The sequence below is a fragment of the Heptranchias perlo genome, unplaced genomic scaffold, assembly GCF_035084215.1.
Source record: "Heptranchias perlo isolate sHepPer1 unplaced genomic scaffold, sHepPer1.hap1 HAP1_SCAFFOLD_44, whole genome shotgun sequence".
In the NCBI taxonomy this organism is placed as follows: domain Eukaryota; kingdom Metazoa; phylum Chordata; class Chondrichthyes; order Hexanchiformes; family Hexanchidae; genus Heptranchias; species Heptranchias perlo.
Window position 1 is genome coordinate 9643104 of NW_027139453.1, and position 13220 is coordinate 9656323.

The window sequence follows — 13220 nt, forward strand, 5'->3', positions numbered from 1 at the left end:
AGTGAATATCGGGGTACCGCAGGGATCAGTGCTTGGACCCGAGATGTTCACGGGTTGTCAGGCAGTGACTAGTGGGGAACCTCAGGGATCAGTGCTTGGGCCCCAGCAATTCACGAGGTGGCAGGCAGTGGCTAGTTGGGTAACGCAGAGATCAGTGCTTAGGCCCCAGCTATTCACAATATGTATCAATGATTTGGATGAGGGAACCAAATGTATTATTTCCAAGTTTGCTGACGACAGAAAAATAGGTGGGATCGTGAGTTGTGAGGAGGATGCAAAGAGGCTTCACGGCGGTTTAGACAAGTTGAGTGAGTGGGCAAATACATGGCAGAGCAGTATAATGTGGATAAATGTGAAGTTATCCACTTCGGAAGGAAAAACAGAAAGGCAGAGTATTGTGTAAATGGTGATAGATTGGGAAACGTTGATGTGCAAAGGCACCTGGGTGTCCTTGTACATCAGTCACTAAAAGCAAACATGCAGTTACAGCAAGCAGTTAGGAATACAAATGGTATGTTGGCCTTCATTGCAAGAGGATTTGAGGACAGGAGCAAGGATCTCTTGCTGCAGTTATACAGGGCCTTGGTGAGACCACACCTGGAGTATTGTTCACAGTTACCCCGAGAAAGCATATACTTGCCATAGAGGGAGTGCAGCGAAGGTTCACCAGACTGATTCCTGGGATGGCAGTTCTGTCGTATCAAGAGAGATTGTTTCGACTCGGCATGTATTCACGTGATTTTAGAAAAATGTGAGGGGATCTCATTGAAACGTATAAAATTCTGACAGGGCTAGACAGGCTGGATGCAGGGAGGATGTTTCCCCTGTCTGGGGGTTCCAGAACGAGGGGTCTCAGTCTTAAGATACGGAGTAGGTCATTTAGGACTGAGATGAGGAGAAATTTATTCAATCAGAGGGTGGTGAAACTGTGGAATTCTCTACCACAGGATGCTGTGGAGGCCAAGTCGCTGAATATATTTAAGGAGGAGCCAAATAGATTTCTAGACACAAAATGCATCAAGGAGTATCGGGAGAGAGCGGGAATATGGTATTGAGTTAGAGGATGAGCCATGATCATATTAAATGGCGGAGCAGGTCGAAGGGCCGAATAGCCTACTCCTGCTCCTATTTTCTATGTTTCTATGTTTAAACCTTTGCTTACACCAGTCTATGTGAAAATTAAAATCTCCCATTATAACAACATTGCTTTCGTTACATGCTCCTCATGTCTCCTTATTGATACATCCCCCATTAAATTACGACTACACAATGATCTGTAGCCAATTCCTACCAGAGCCTTTAATGCTTTGCTGTTACGTCGTTCAACTCATAGTCCATCCAATGCCTGATCTATTTAATTTTTTGAGGAGTTCACTAATAAGATCGGCATGGGAGTTTCTTAAGGTGTTTTGTAAATGGACTTCCAGAAGGCATTCGTTAAAGCTCTGCACAAAAATTACACGCAGAAATGAGAGAGTATGGAATTGGAAGTGGCATTTTGATCTGGGTTGGGAATTGTTTGTGATGTCGGAAATATATTGTGGAGAGAAAGTGTTTGTTTTCTGATATTCTAAATGTGATAAGTGATGTTCTCCGGGGATCTCTTCCGGGGAGTCAACTTTTTGACATATTTATTGATGACTTGGATGAAAGAATAGAGGGTTGTATATTTAAGTTTGGAGTTGGCACTAAATTAGCAGGAACAGTAAGTAGTGCAGAGGGGAGCAGAGAGTTGAAAAGGGACAGAGACCGATTAATTGAATGGGCAAAACTATAACAGACGGAGTTCAATGTGAATTCAGTTTGGAACTGGGAAAGATAACTTAGAGTATAAATGGAGAGAAACGAGGAATTGAACAGGATACACATAATTAAAAGTAAGTACGCAGGTACAAAAAGCAAAGAAAAAGACTAATGGAAGAATGGCCTTTCTCTCAAGGGCCTGGAATACAAAGGGGAGGAAGTTATGCTTCAGTTGTATAGAGGCTTGGTCAGACCCCATCGAGAGATACTGCGTTCAGCTTTGGGCACTGCAGCTCAGGATGTGGATATACTTTTAATTCGTTCATGGGATGTGGCCGTCGCTGGCTGAGCCAGCATTTATTGCCCATCTATAATTGCCCTTGAAAAGGTGATGGTGAGTCGCCTTCTTGAACCGCCGTAGTCCGTGTGGTAAATGTTCTCCCACAGTGCTGTTAGGAAGGGAGTTCCAGGATTTTTACCCAGCGACAATGAAAGAGCGGCGATATCAAATTGGGCAGAGCAGCCTTGAGGACGAGTTCATTGAGTGCATCAGGGATGGATTTCTTGAGCAGTATGTAACTGATCCGACAAGGGGGCAGGCAACCTTGGACCTGGTCCTGTGTAATGAGTCAGGATTAATTAATAATGTCCTAGTTAAGGATCCCCTTGGAACGAGCGACCACAACATGGTTGAATTCCATATCCAATTAGAGGGTGAGAAGGTTGATTCTCAAACAAGCGTACTGAGCTTGAATAAAGGAGACTATGATGGTATGAGAGCGGAATTGATTAAAGTGGACTGGGAAAATAGATTAAAGGGTAAGACGGTACATGAGCAGTGGTGTTCATTTAGGGAGTTATTTTACAACTTTCAAAATAAATATATTCCACTGAGGAAAAAAGGGTGTAAAAGAAATGACAGCCACCCGTGGCTAAGTAAAGAAATCAAGGATAGTATCCGAATAAAACAAGGACATATAAGGTAGCCAAACTTAGTGGGAAGATAGAAGATTGGGAATTCTTCAAAAGACAGCAAAAAGTAACTAAAAGATTGATTAAGAAAGGGAAGTTAGATTATGAAAAGAAATTAGCAAAAAATATAAAAACAGATAGCAAGAGTTTCTATCGTTATATAAAAAGAAAAAGGGTGGCTAAGGCAAACATAGGTCCCTTAGAGGATGAGACCGGGAAATTAATGTTGGGAAACATGGAGATGGCAAAAATGCTGAACAAATATTTTGTTTCAGTCTTTACAGTAGAGGACACTAAGAATATCCCAACACTGGACAAACAGGGGACTCTCGGGGGGGGGAGGAGCTAAATACGATTAAAATCACTCAAGAGATGGTACTCAGTAAAATAATGGGACTCAAGGCGGATAAATCCCCTGGACCTGATGGCTTCCATCCTAGGGTCTTGAGGGAAGTGGCAGTAGGGATTGTGGATGCTTTGGTGATAGTTTTCCAAAATTCCCTGGACTCAGGAGAGGTCCCGGCAGATTGGAAAACTGCTAATGTAACACCGTTATTTAAAAAGGGTAGTAGGCAGAAGGCTGGAAATTATAGGCCAGTTAGCTTAACATCTGTGGTGGGTAAAATTTTGGAGTCTATTATTAAGGAGACAGTAACGGAACATTTAGATAAGCATAATTTAATAGGACGAAGTCAGCATGGCTTTATGAAGGGGAAGTCATGTCTGACAAATTTGCTTGAGTTCTTCGAGGATATAACGTATAGGGTGGATAAATGGGAACCAGTGGACGTAGTGTATTTAGACTTCCAGAAGGCATTCGACAAGGTGCCACATAAAAGATTATTACTTAAGATAAAAAATCACGGGATTGGGGGTAATATTCTGGCATGGGTGGAGGATTGGTTATCAAACAGGAAGCAGAGAGTTGGGATAAATGGTTCATTTTCGGACTGGCAACCAGTAACCAGTGGTGTTCCACAGGGGTCGGTGCTGGGTCCCCAACTCTTTACAATCTATATTAACGATTTGGAGGAGGGGACCGAGTGCAACATATCAAAATTTGCAGATGATACAAAGATGGGAGGGAAAGTAGAGAGTGAGGAGGACATAAAAAACCTGCAAGGGGATATAGACAGGCTGGGTGAGTGGGCGGAGATTTGGCAGATGCAATATAATATTAGAAAATGTGAGGTTATGCACTTTGGCAGGAAAAATCAGAGAGCAAGTTATTTTCTTAATGGCGAGAGACTGGAAAGTACTGCAGTACAAAGGGATCTGGGGGTCCTAGTGCAAGAAAATCAAAAAGTTGGTATGCAGGTGCAGCAGGTGATCAAGAAAGCCAACGGAATGTTGGCTTTTATTGCTAGGGGGATAGAATATAAAAACAAGGAGGTATTGCTGCAGTTTTTAAGGTATTGGTGAGACCGCACCTGGAATACTGCATACAGTTTTGGTCTCCATACTTAAGAAAAGACATACTTGCTCTTGAGGCAGTACAAAGAAGGTTCACTCGGTTAATCCCGGGGATGAGGGGGCGGACATATGAGGAGAGGTTGAGTAGATTGGGACTCTATTCATTGGAGTTCAGAAGAATGAGAGGCGATCTTATTGAAACATATAAGATTGTGAAGGGTCTTGATCGGGTGGATGCAGTAAGGATGTTCCCAAAGATGGGTGAAACTAGAACTAGGGGGCATAATCTTAGAATAAGGGGCTGCTCTTTCAAAACTGAGATGAGGAGAAACTTCTTCACTCAGAGGGTGGTAGGTCTGTGGAATTTGCTGCCCCAGGAAGCTGTGGAAGCTACATCATTAGATAAATTTAAAACAGAAATAGACAGTTTCCTAGAAGTAAAGGGAATTAGGGGTTATGGGGAGCGGGCAGGAAATTGGACATGAAGCTGAGTTCGGATCGGTCAATGCCCTGTGGGTGGCAGAGAGGGCCCAGGGGCTATGTGGCCGGGTCCTGCTCCGACTTCTTGTGTTCTTTAGATTTGTGGTTGGGATCAGATCAGCCATGATCTTATTGAATGGCGGAGCAGGCTCGAGGGGCCGATTGGCCTACTCCTGCTCCAATTTCTTATGTTCTTATGTTCTTATTTCTAAGTCGGGATGGTGTGTGACTTGGAAGGGAACGTGTGGTTTGTGTTGTTCCCATGTGCCTGCTGCCCTTGTACTTCTAGATGGTAGAGTTCGCGGATTTGGGAGGTGCTGTCGAAGAAGCCTTGGCAAGTTGCTGCAGTGCATCCTGTGGATGGTACCCTCTGCAGCCACGGTGCGCTGGTTGTGAAGGGAGTGAATGTTTAGGGTGGTGCACGGTGTGCCAATCAAGTGAGCTGCATTGTCCTTGATGGTGTCGAGCTCCTTGAGTGTTGTTGGAGCTGCACTCATCCAGACAAGTGGAGAGTATTCCATCACACACCTGACTTGTGCATTGTAGATGCTGGAAAGGCTTTGGGGAGTCAGGAGGTGAGTCACTCGCCGCAGAATACCCAGCCTCTGACCTGCTCTTGTAGCCACAGCATTTAAGTGGCTTGTCCAGTTAAGTTTCTGGTCAATCGTGACTTCCAGGATGTTGATGGTGCAGGATTCATCGAAGGTAATGGCATTAAATGCCATGGGGAGGTGGTTAGACTCTCTCTTGTTGGAGATAGTCATTGCCTGGCACTTGCCTGGCGCGCATGTTACTTGCACTTATCAGCCCAAACCTGGATGTTGTCCAGGTCTTTCTGCAAGCAGGCACGGACCACTGCATTATCTGAGGGTTTGCGAATGCAACTGAACACTTTGCATTCATCAGCGAACATCCCGATTTCTGATCTTATGATGCAGGGAAGGTCATTGATGAAGCATCTGAAGATGGTTGGGCCTGGGACACTCCCCTGAGGAACTGCTGCAGCAATATCGCGGGGCTGAGATGATTGGCGTCAAATAACTCTCAAGAATATTGGCCTTGGAATGTTGCAGAGAAGTTTCACTAGATCCTTAAAGGATAAGGACAGGTTGCATAAACTAGTCTTATATTCCCTTGATTGTAGAAGATTGATGTGTGATCTGACGGAGTTGATTAAAATTTTTGAAAATATTCGATAAAGTCGATACAGAGAAACGATTTCCTCTGTTCCTGCAATCAAGAACGATGAGGCACAATCTTCAAATTACAGCTTGGCCATTTCGGAGGGAAGTCAAGAAGCACAGAAAAATAATCAGAAAAAATCGATTCTGAGCCGAAGAAGATGTGATGTCGAAATGATTGGAAAAAAGAGACTCATTTTAAGGAGTTTTAAATGTGGAAGAGCGACGTGGCGAGAAAGGACGGTTCATGAATGGGATTCCAGAACCTGTGGCCTGGACGACTGAATGCTCAGCCCCCATTTGTGGGTAGCCTGGAAGGGGTGCTCCACAAGATGTCGGAGATGGAGGAACACAGAATTATCAGGGGTTGTATGGCTTGAACAGTTACAGAGATAGGGCGGGTGAGGCTATAAAGTGATTTCAACACAAGGATGACAATGTTAAATTTTAATCTTTAGGGGACTTGGAGCCAAAGTAGATCAGCGAGCACAGGGGTGAAGTTCAGCAAAGTTATGAATGAGCTCGAGTTCATGGAGAGTGGAAGATGGGAGAACGGCCTGGAGACCGTTGGAATATTCAAGTGTGGAGGTGACATTGTCATAGATGAATGTTCCTGGAGCAGGTGGCTGAGGCGAATTCAGGTACAAAGTGATGTTACAGAGGCGGAAGAAGGCTGCCTTCATGATGGAGATGATATGCGTTCGGAAGGTCATCCCAGCAGCAAATTGATTGCGGACAATCCGATTCCAACCGAACAGAATGACCAGAGAGCGGGATGGAATTGCTGGCGAGGGTACGGAGTTTGCAGAAGGAGCCGAAGACGATGGCTTCAGTCTTTCCAATTTTTAATCGGAGTAAATTGTGGCTCATCCAAGTCTCGATTTCGGACATGCAGTCTGCCAAGACAGAGGTAGTTCACGGGTCGAGAGAGCTGGTCGTGAGTCACAGCTCGGTGTCATTAGCGTACATGTGGGAGCTGAACCCATTTGTTTGCATGATCTCACCAAGGGGCAGCGTGCATATGAGGGCGATGGAGGGAAGGGTAGATCCGTTGGCGACTCCAAATATTTCGGCACGGGATTGGGAATTGAATGCATTGCTGAAGATATTCGGGAGATGATTGGATCGGCAAGAGTGGAACCAAACTTGGGCAGTCCAACTTAGCTCGACAACGGAGGGGATGCGTCTGTGAAGGAGGGTGTGGTCGTACCTGACAAAGACTGCAGGCAGTTGGAGAAGGCTGAGGAGGAAGAGTGCTTCACGGTCACAGTCACGTAAGATATCATGTGTAACATTGATTAGGGCCGTTTCAGTCCTGCTGCTGGGGCGCCAATCTTATTGGAGAGATTCAAACAGGGAGTTGCAGGACAGGCGGGCTTGGATTTGAGGAGAGGAAACCGTTGACAATAACTGTTCACTTGAGGGCCAGGAAGTTAGGTGGTCCGACGTTTAGTGGTCTAAAGAACAGGAGTTTGGTCCCATGGGAATTATAAGCAGGGAGAGGGTATGAAATTAGAAAGGAGGGAAAGTAGAGAAAGGGCCATGTTCAGGGTTAAATGATGGAGAAGCCTTGGGGGAGGTTTTTCATGATGGGTAAGGGTGATGTCCCAGAGGCAGATGAATGGATGTTCTGAATAGTGACAATGAAACCCGCCAGTTACTCGCAGTTGTTAATGGGGACGGTGGAGGGGCAGTGGAGAGAAGTTTAACGAGACGGTTGGCAGTGGAGAAAGGAAGACAAGGGTTACGTTTGCGTCCCGGGATAATCATGGAGTAGTGGGCTGTTTTAGCAGAGGAGACCAAGGCCCAATAGGTTTTGATCTGGTCGAGGCAGATCTGGCAATGGATGGCTGAACCAATTCGTTACTCTGTGGCTTAAGGGAGAGAAGATGAGGGATGTACCAGGGGACTGACCAGGGTGGACGTGGGTAAGGGTTTCACTGGGGTTAAGGACATCAAGGTGTAGATGAGTGAGTGGCTGAGCAGATCGATAACTGGAGAAAGATCCTGGGAAATGGACAACTAAAGGCGAGTAATTTGGGAGTTGTAAAGTGTCGCTCTAAATGTCTTGGCGAGGGAATACTTTTTTCAGCGGCGGACACAGTAGGAAGTGAGCTTAGAATGGAACTGGAGATGTGGATGGTGAGGGATGCAGGTTATTGGTCTGATATGTCCATGTATGTGACCGGGAAAATGTAAGCAGAGAAGCCACGGGAGATAGCAAGGTCGAAGAAATCAAGGTGACAATCAATGCAATCAGAATGTGGGTTTCACATTGTTTGTCCTTCCCCATTGTTATTAATATTAATATATCGTGCTGGGGCAGTTCCTCTGTACAACTATATTCAGTTATCTAAAAAGTGCTGGGTTTAAAAGGGGTTAACTGATTGTGTTTGTTCAGTGACTGTAATTAATGTCAGTCTCCACTGTTCCTAATTGAGTAACTGGAGTGTTTCCCTCTGCTATAAATCAGGGATTTATCTCAAGGTATTACTCAATGGCATCTGTCAGAGTATCACCCTCAGCAAAAGCAGGGAGCAGCGGCTATAAGGAGAGGGGAAGAATGTTCCTTGAGTTTCAGATACTTGCGGCCGTTCATGCCGTACAGAAGATATACTACCCTATCCTGGCTGCTGTCGGGATCCCGGGTAAGGAACTATCTCCTGCTATTCATGTTGTATATCTTGTTTCACTGTGTGACTGTATTTTCTGTGTGACTTGCTGAGTACTTCCAGTATTTTCCGTTTTTATTATTAATGTTAGTCTAGTCGGCTTCAGGCAGTTAATTAAATTTCATCAACAGTTATAGGACTCTAGATTAGAACTGATCTAGTCCGGTTCAGGCACTTAATGAAACATTATGAACAGTTACAGAAGTCCAAATTAGAACTGATCTGGTCGGGTTCAGACACTTAATCAAATCTCATCAATTACAGGACTCCAGATTAGAACTGATTTGGTCGGGTTGTGATACTTAATCAAACCTTACCAGCAGTGACAGAACTCCAGATCAGAAATGAACTAGTCGGCTTCAGACACTTAATAAATTCTCATCAACAGTAACATGACTGCAGATTAGAACTGATCGAGTCGGGATCAGATTCTTAATCAAATCGCAGCAACTTTTCTCGGACTCCAGATTAGAACTGATATCGTCGGGTTCAGATACTCAATCAAATCTCACCTGCAGTTACTGGTTTCTAGGTTAGAACTTGGTCAAATCTCACCATCAGTTATCGAGCTCCAGATAAGAACTGATCTAGTCGGGTTCAGATTCTTAATCAAATCCCACCAATAGTTAGGCAATTCGAGATTAGAACTGATCTAGTCGGGTCCAGATACTTAAATCAAATCTCACCAAGAGTTGCACGAATCCAGATGAGAACTTACGATTCGAGTTTAAACCCTAAATCAAATCTCACCAACCGTTATAGAGCTCCTGATTAGAAATGATCGGGTCGGGTTCAGACACTGAATCAAATCCCACCAACAGTTACAGGATTCCAGAATAGAAATGATCTAGTCGGGTTCAGACACTTAATCTAATCTCAACAACAGTTACTGATTCCAGGTTAGAACTGATCTCGTCGGCTTCAGACACAAGTCAAATCTCACCGACAGTTCCAGGACTCCAGATTAGAACTGTTCAAGTCGGGTTCAGAAACCTAATCTAATGTCGCCAACAGTTGGTGGACGCCAGGTTAGAACTGATCTATTCGGCTTCAGGCACTTATCAAATCTCAACGACATTTACAAGACTCCAGATTGGAGCTGATCTAGTCGGGTTTAGATACTTAATCAAGTCTCACCAACAGTTACTGGACTCCAGTTTAGAACTGATCTTGTCGGGTTTTGGCACTTAATGAAATCTCAGCAACGGTTACAGGTCCCCATATTAGAACTGATCTTGTCAGGTTCAGGGAAATAATCAAATCCCACCAACATTTAATGAGCTACAGATTAGAAATGATCTTTTCGATTTCAGATACTTTATCAAATCTCACCAACAGTTACAGGACTCCAGATTAGAACTGATCTATTTGGCTTCCGCACTTAATCAAATCCCACCAACAATTACAAGACACCAGATTAGAACTGACATCGTCGGGTTCAGACACTTCATCAAATCTTACCAACAGTAATATGAATCCAGTTTAGAACTGATCTAGTCGGGATCAGAAAATAAATAAAATCTAACCAACTGTTACACGACTCCAGATTAGAAGTTATCTAGTCCGGTTCAGATACTTAATCAAATCTCACCAAAAGTTGCACGATTCCAGATTAGAACTTATCGATTCGGGTTTAAACACTTAATCAAATCACACCAACAGTGACAGGACTCCAGGTTAAAAATTATTTAGTCGGGTTAAGATGCTTTTTCAAATCTCACCAACAGTTACAGGAATTCAGATCAGAACTGATGTAGTCGGGTTCAGATACTTAATCGAATCGCACCAACGATTATAGGACTCCAGGTGTGAACTGATGTAGTTGGGTTCAGACAATTGAACAAATCTCACCAATAGTTACACGACACCAGATTGGAACTGATCGAGTCGGGTTCACATACTAAATGAAATCTCAGGAACAGTTACAGGACTCGAGATTAGAACTGATCCAATCGGGTTCAGATAATTAATCAATCTCAGGCAATTAATGAAATCCCACCAATATTTACAGAGCTCCAGATTAGAATTTATCTGGTCGGGTTCAGATACTGAATCAAATCTCACCAAAAGTTACAGGACTTCAGTTTAGAACTGATCTAGTCAGGTTTGGACACTTAATCAAATCTCCGCTACAGTTACTCGAATCGAGATTAGAACTGATCCAGTCGGGTTCAGATAATTAATCAAACCTCACCAACATTAACAGGACACCAGATTAGAACTGGTCAAGTCTGGTACAGGCACTTAATCAAATCTCACCAACTGTTTCCAGGACTCCAGGTGTGATCTGATCCAGTCGGGTTCAGACAATTAATCAAATCTCACCAACTGTTACAGGACTCCAGGTGTGATCTGATCTAGTCGGGTTCAGACACTTTATCAAATCTCACCAACTGTTACAGGACTCCAGGTGTGATCTGATCGAGTCGGGTTCAGACACTTTATCAAATCTCACCAGCTGTTACAGGACTCCAGATTAGAACTGATCTCGTCGTGTTCAGATACTGAATCAAATCTCACCAAGGATAACAGGGCTCCATATTAGAACTGCTCTAGTCGGGTCCAGGCACTAAAACACATCTCACCAACTGTTAAAGGACTACAGATTAGAACTGATCTCGTCGGGTTCAGATACTTTGTTAAACCCCAAGGTGGTAAATTATATTCATCTTATTATCAAATACAAAGAACGAAATCTGCATTCACACAGCTGGTTATAATGTGAATCATTTGCGATGTTCTAAAAAGGGCGATTGGAATTCGCGCTCATTATTCTCCACGGCCTGTCTCTCCCCATTGACTCGAGTTGTTTAAAGGGCGGCTGATTCTACATTGTACATTATACACCACGGCCTGTCTCCCATCCATTGACTCTGGGTGTATGAAGGGCGGCCGATTCCACATTGTAAATTATACACCACGGCCTGTTTCCCATCCATTGACTCTGGGTGTCTAAAGGACAGCCAATTCCACATTGTTCATTATACACCACGGCCGGTTTCCCACTCATTGACTCGGGGTGGATAAAAGGCGGCCGATTCCACATTGTACATTATACACTACGGCCGGTCTCCCACCCATTGACTCGGTGTTTAAGCGGCGGACGATTCCACATTGTACATTATACACCACGGCCGGTCTCGCACCCATTGACTCGGTGTTTAAGCGGCGGCCGATTCCACCTTGCACATTATACACCACGGCCGGTTTGCCATCCATTGACTCGGGGAGTATAAAGGGCGTCTGATTCCATATAACAGAAAGTAGGAATAAACGGGTCTTTTTCCTGGTGGCAGGCAGTTTCTAGTGGGGTACCGCAGGGTTCAGTGCTTGGGCCCGAGCTATTAACAACATATATCAATGATTTGGATGAGGGAACGAATTGTAACATTTCCAAGTTTGCAGACGACAAACAGCTGGGGTGGAATGTGAACTGTGATGAAGATGCAAAGAGGCTCCAGTGTGATTTAGACAAGTTGGGTGAGTGGGCAAGAACATGGCAGATGCAGTATAACGTGGAGAAATGTGAGCTTATCCACTTTCGTTGTAAAAACAGAAAGGCAGATGATGATCTGAATGGTGATAGATTGGGAAAAGGGGAGGTGCTATGAGACCTGGGTGTCCTTGTACACCAGTCGCTAAAAGCGAGCATTCAGGTGCAGCAAGCTGTTCGGAAGGCGGAAGGTATGTTGGTCTTCATTGCAAGAGGATTTGAGTACAGGAGCAGGAATGTCTTACTGCAGTTATACAGGGCCTTGATGAGACCACATCTGGAGTATTGTGTGCAGTTTTGGTCTCCTTCTCTGAGGAAGGATGTCCTTGCCATGGAGGGAGTGCAAGGAAGGTATACCAGACTGATTCCAGGGATGGCAGGACTGACCTATGAGGAGAGATTTGGTCGACGTGGCCTATATTCACTAGAGTTTAGAAGAATGAGAGGTGATCTCATCGAAACATATAAAATTCTAACAGGACTTGACAGACTTGCTGCAGGGAGGATGTTCCCAATGGCTGGGGAGTCCAGAACCAGGGGTCACAGTCTCAGGATACGGGGTATGCCATTTAGAACAGAGAAGAGGAGAAATTTCTTCACTCAGAGGATGATGAACCTGTGGAATTATCTGCCATGGAAGGCAGTGGAGGCTCAGTCATTACATGTATTCAAGAACGAGATGGATATATTTCTTAATGCTAAAGGGATCAAGGGATATGAGGAAAAAGCGGGAACAGGGTACTGAGTTAGACGATCAGCCATGATAATTTTGAATGACGAAGCAGGCCCGAAGGGCCGAATGGCCAAGTTGTGCTCCTATTTTCGATATTTCTATGTTTCTATGCACATTATACACCACTGCCTGTTTCCATTCCATTGACTTCGGGTGTATAAATGGCGGCCGATTCCACATTGTACATTCTACACCATGGCCGGTTTCCCACCCATTGACTCGGAGTGTATAAAGGGCGGCCGATTCCACATTGTACATTCTACACCAGCGACTGTCGGTATAAATACCCCGAGTATCTGCAGAGAGAAGAGAGAAGTCACCAGTTCGGACGTGGACCCTTCTCAAAACATGTTTGGTGATATCATTAGATTATTTAAAGTGAAGATTGTTTGTAAGTCGATTGAAGATTCTGTGATTGGAAAGAGTTTTTAAATGTTTCTCAATAAATATTTTACATTCAATGGACTTGAAGTTTCAGATTTGAGTTGAAGTTCAAGCAATGTCCTGTTTAATTAACAGTTTATTTCACACCG